Source organism: Mesoplodon mirus (assembly GCF_964341445.2).
Source record: "Mesoplodon mirus genome assembly, contig: HAP1_SCAFFOLD_212, whole genome shotgun sequence".
Lineage (NCBI taxonomy): Eukaryota > Metazoa > Chordata > Mammalia > Artiodactyla > Ziphiidae > Mesoplodon > Mesoplodon mirus.
In genome coordinates, this window is record NW_028295688.1 from 436023 (window position 1) to 442022 (window position 6000).

Below are 6000 nucleotides of genomic sequence, written 5' to 3' on the forward strand. Positions count from 1 at the left end.
GCTTTCATTGCAGGTGGAACACAAGCAACTTTTCTCTCGCAGTGTATCCAATGGGCCTTTGCCCGAAAGAACTTCTATACTCAAGGTGTCCCGCGTGGAGTGAAATGCCTAAACCAAGGCAGGCTCTAGTGAGGTCTCTAAGCATTCCCCTCCCAAAACACAGCAGTTTTACCCAAAGAACTCTGCTTTAGTTGCAGGTGGAACACAAGCAGCATTTCTCTCACTGTGTACTCTTTGGGCTCCTCCACGAATGAACTGCTACATGCAGGGTTTCCCACCTGGAGTGAACTGCCTTAACCAAGGCGGTCTGTAGTGAGGACTGTAAGCATTTCTACTCCCCAAACTCGCCGTTTTAACGAATGAAATCTGCGTTAGGTGCAGGTGGAACACAAGCAGGTTTTCTCCCGCAGTGTACACAATGGGCCTTTCCCCGAATGAACTTCTATACGCAGGGTGTCCCGCGTGGAGTGAACTACCTCAAACAAGGCAGGCTCTTCTTAGGCCTCTAAGCGTTTCCTCTCCCAAAACACGCAGTTTTACCCGAAGAACTCTGATTTAGTTGGAGGTGGAACACAAGCAGCTTTTCTCCCACTGTGTACACAGTGGCCTTGCCCGAAAGAGCTTCTATACTCAAAGTGTCCCGCGTGGAGTGAAATGCCTAAACCGAGGCAGGCTCTAGTGAGGCCTCTAAGCATTTCCTCTCCCAAAACACGGCAGTTTTACCCGAAGAACTCTGCTTTAGTTCCAGGTGTAACACAAGCAGCATTTCTCCATCAGTGCACACAATGGGCACTTTCCCGAATGAACTTGTTCTCTATGCAGGGTGTCCCGCGTGGAGCGAACTGCCTCAACCATGGCAGGCTCTACTGTGGTCTCTAAGGAATTCCTCTCGGAAAACACGGCACTTTTACCCGAAGAACTCTGCCCTAATTGTAGGTGGAACACAAGCTGCATTTCTCCCACATTGTACACAAAGGGCCCTACCCCGAATGAACTTCTATATATAGGGTGTCCCACGTGCAGTGAACTGCCTCAAGCAAGGCAGGTTGTAGTAAGGACTGTAAGCATTTCCTCTCCCAAAAGGCGCAGTTTTACCCGAAGAACTCTGCTTTCGTTGCAGGTGGAACACAAGCAGCTTTTCTCCCACAGTGTACCCAATGGGCCTTTGCCCGAAAGAACTTCTATACTCAAGGTGTCCCGCGTGGAGTGAAATGCCTAAACCAAGGCAGGCTCTAGTGAGGTCTCTAAGCATTTCCCCTCCCTAAACACGGCAGTTTTACCCAAAGAACTCTGCTTTAATTGCAGGTGCAACACAAGCAGCATTTCTCCCACTGTGTACTCTTTGGGCTCTGCCACGAATGAACTTCTATATTCAAGGTTTCCCACCTGGAGCGAACTGCCTTAACCAAGGCAGGCGGTAGTGAGGACTGTAAGCATTTCCACTCCCCAAACTCGCAGTTTTAACGAATGAACTCTGCTTTAGTTGCAGGTGGAACACACGCAGGTTTTCTCCCACAGTGTACACAAAGGGCCTTTCCCCGAATGAACGTCTATACGCAGGGGGTCCTGCGTGGAGTGAACTACCTCAACCAAGGGAGATTCCTCCTATGCCTCTAAGCGTTTCCTCTCCCAAAACACGCAGTTTTACCCGAAGAACTCTGCTTTAGTAGCAGGTGGAACACAAGCAACTTTTCACCCACAGTGTACACAATGGGCTTTTCGCCGAATGAACTTCTACACGCAGGGTTTCCCTCGTGGAGTGAAATGCCTAAACCGAGGCAGGCTCTAGTGAGGCCTCTAAGCATTTCCTCTCCCCAAACACGGCAGTTTTACCCGAAGAACTCTGCTTTAGTTCCAGGTGTAACACAAGCAGCATTTCTCCATCAGTGCACACAATGGGCACTTTCCCGAATGAACTTGTTCTCTATGCAGGGTGTCCCGCGTGGAGCGAACTGCCTCAACCATGGCAGGCTCTACTGTGGTCTCTAAGGAATTCCTCTCGGAAAACACGGCACTTTTACCCGAAGAACTCTGCCCTAATTGCAGGTGGAACACAAGCTGCATTTCTCCCACATTGTACACAAAGGGCCCTACCCCGAATGAACTTCTATATATAGGGTGTCCCACGTGCAGTGAACTGCCTCAAGCAAGGCAGGTTGTAGTAAGGACTGTAAGCCTTTCCTCTCACAAAAGGCGCAGTTTTACCCGAAGAACTCTGCTTTCATTGCAGGTGGAACACAAGCAACTTTTCTCTCGCAGTGTATCCAATGGGCCTTTGCCCGAAAGAACTTCTATACTCAAGGTGCCCCGCGTGGAGTGAAATGCCTAAACCAAGGCAGGCTCTAGTGAGGTCTCTAAGCATTCCCCTCCCAAAACACAGTAGTTTTACCCAAAGAACTCTGCTTTAGTTGCAGGTGGAACACAAGCAGCATTTCTCTCACTGTGTACTCTTTGGGCTCCTCCACGAATGAACTGCTACATGCAGGGTTTCCCACCTGGAGTGAACTGCCTTAACCAAGGCGGTCTGTAGTGAGGACTGTAAGCATTTCTACTCCCCAAACTCGCCGTTTTAACGAATGAACTCTGCGTTAGGTGCAGGTGGAACACAAGCAGGTTTTCTCCCGCAGTGTACACAATGGGCCTTTCCCCGAATGAACTTCTATACGCAGGGTGTCCCGCGTGGAGTGAACTACCTCAAACAAGGCAGGCTCTTCTTAGGCCTCTAAGCGTTTCCTCTCCCAAAACACGCAGTTTTACCCGAAGAACTCTGATTTAGTTGGAGGTGGAACACAAGCAGCTTTTCTCCCACTGTGTACACAGTGGCCTTGCCCGAAAGAGATTCTATACTCAAGGTGTCCCGCGTGGTGTGAAATGCCTAAACCAAGGCAGGCTCTAGTGAGGTCTCTAAGCATTCCCCTCCCAAAACACAGCAGTTTTACCCAAAGAACTCTGCTTTAGTTGCAGGTGGAACACAAGCAGCATTTCTCTCACTGTGTACTCTTTGGGCTCCTCCACGAATGAACTGCTACATGCAGGGTTTCCCACCTGGAGTGAACTGCCTTAACCAAGGCAGTCTGTAGTGAGGACTGTAAGCATTTCTACTCCCCAAACTCGCCGTTTTAACGAATGAACTCTCCGTTAGGTGCAGGTGGAACACAAGCAGGTTTTCTCCCGCAGTGTACACAATGGGCCTTTCCCCGAATGAACTTCTATACGCAGGGTGTCCCGCGTGGAGTGAACTACCTCAAACAAGGCAGGCTCTTCTTAGGCCTCTAAGCGTTTCCTCTCCCAAAACACGCAGTTTTACCCGAAGAACTCTGATTTAGTTGGAGGTGGAACACAAGCAGCTTTTCTCCCACTGTGTACACAGTGGCCTTGCCCGAAAGAGATTCTATACTCAAGGTGTCCCGCGTGGAGTGAAATGCCTAAACCAAGGCAGGCTCTAGTGAGGTCTCTAAGCATTCCCCTCCCAAAACACAGCAGTTTTACCCAAAGAACTCTGCTTTAGTTGCAGGTGGAACACAAGCAGCATTTCTCTCACTGTGTACTCTTTGGGCTCCTCCACGAATGAACTGCTACATGCAGGGTTTCCCACCTGGAGTGAACTGCCTTAACCAAGGCAGTCTGTAGTGAGGACTGTAAGCATTTCTACTCCCCAAACTCGCCGTTTTAACGAATGAACTCTCCGTTAGGTGCAGGTGGAACACAAGCAGGTTTTCTCCCGCAGTGTACACAATGGGCCTTTCCCCGAATGAACTTCTATACGCAGGGTGTCCCGCGTGGAGTGAACTACCTCAAACAAGGCAGGCTCTTCTTAGGCCTCTAAGCGTTTCCTCTCCCAAAACACGCAGTTTTACCCGAAGAACTCTGATTTAGTTGGAGGTGGAACACAAGCAGCTTTTCTCCCACTGTGTACACAGTGGCCTTGCCCGAAAGAGCTTCTATACTCAAGGTGTCCCGCGTGGAGTGAAATGCTTAAACCGAGGCAGGCTCTAGTGAGGCCTCTAAGCATTTCCTCTCCCAAAACACGGCAGTTTTACCCGAAGAACTCTGCTTTAGTTCCAGGTGTAACACAAGCAGCATTTCTCCATCAGTGCACACAATGGGCACTTTCCCGAATGAACTTGTTCTCTATGCAGGGTGTCCCGCGTGGAGCGAACTGCCTCAACCATGGCAGGCTCTACTGTGGTCTCTAAGGAATTCCTCTCGGAAAACACGGCACTTTTACCCGAAGAACTCTGCCCTAATTGCAGGTGGAACACAAGCTGCATTTCTCCCACATTGTACACAAAGGGCCCTACCCCGAATGAACTTCTATATATAGGGTGTCCCACGTGCAGTGAACTGCCTCAAGCAAGGCAGGTTGTAGTAAGGACTGTAAGCATTTCCTCTCCCAAAAGGCGCAGTTTTACCCGAAGAACTCTGCTTTCGTTGCAGGTGGAACACAAGCAACTTTTCTCTCGCAGTGTACCCAATGGGCCTTTGCCCGAAAGAACTTCTATACTCAAGGTGTCCCGCGTGGAGTGAAATGCCTAAACCAAGGCAGGCTCTAGTGAGGTCTCTAAGCATTTCCCCTCCCTAAACACGGCAGTTTTACCCAAAGAACTCTGCTTTAGTTGCAGGTGCAACACAAGCAGCATTTCTCCCACTGTGTACTCTTTGGGCTCTGCCACGAATGAACTTCTATATTCAAGGTTTCCCACCTGGAGCGAACTGCCTTAACCAAGGCAGGCGGTAGTGAGGACTGTAAGCATTTCCACTCCCCAAACTCGCAGTTTTAACGAATGAACTCTGCTTTAGTTGCAGGTGGAACACACGCAGGTTTTCTCCCACAGTGTACACAAAGGGCCTTTCCCCGAATGAACGTCTATACGCAGGGGGTCCCGCGTGGAGTGAACTACCTCAACCAAGGGAGGTTCCTCCTATGCCTCTAAGCGTTTCCTCTCCCAAAACACGCAGTTTTACCCGAAGAACTCTGCTTTAGTTGCAGGTGGAACACAAGCAACTTTTCACCCACAGTGTACACAATGGGCTTTTCGCCGAATGAAATTCTACACGCAGGGTTTCCCTCGTGGAGTGAAATGCCTAAACCGAGGCAGGCTCTAGTGAGGCCTCTAAGCATTTCCTCTCCCAAAGCACGGCAGTTTTACCCGAAGAACTCTGCTTTAGTTCCAGGTGTAACACAAGCAGCATTTCTCCATCAGTGCACACAATGGGCACTTTCCCGAATGAACTTGTTCTCTATGCAGGGTGTCCCGCGTGGAGCGAACTGCCTCAACCATGGCAGGCTCTACTGTGGTCTCTAAGGAATTCCTCTCGGAAAACACGGCACTTTTACCCGAAGAACTCTGCCCTAATTGCAGGTGGAACACAAGCTGCATTTCTCCCACATTGTACACAAAGGGCCCTACCCCGAATGAACTTCTATATATAGGGTGTCCCACGTGCAGTGAACTGCCTCAAGCAAGGCAGGTTGTAGTAAGGACTGTAAGCCTTTCCTCTCCCAAAAGGCGCAGTTTTACCCGAAGAACTCTGCTTTCGTTGCAGGTGGAACACAAGCAACTTTTCTCTCGCAGTGTATCCAATGGGCCTTTGCCCGAAAGAACTTCTATACTCAAGGTGTCCCGCGTGGAGTGAAATGCCTAAACCAAGGCAGGCTCTAGTGAGGTCTCTAAGCATTCCCCTCCCAAAACACAGCAGTTTTACCCAAATAACTCTGCTTTAGTTGCAGGTGGAACACAAGCAGCATTTCTCTCACTGTGTACTCTTTGGGCTCCTCCACGAATGAACTGCTACATGCAGGGTTTCCCACCTGGAGTGAACTGCCTTAACCAAGGCGGTCTGTAGTGAGGACTGTAAGCATTTCTACTGCCCAAACTCGCCGTTTTAACGAATGAACTCTGCGTTAGGTGCAGGTGGAACACAAGCAGGTTTTCTCCCGCAGTGTACACAATGGGCCTTTCCCCGAATGAACTTCTATACGCAGGGTGTCCCGCGTGG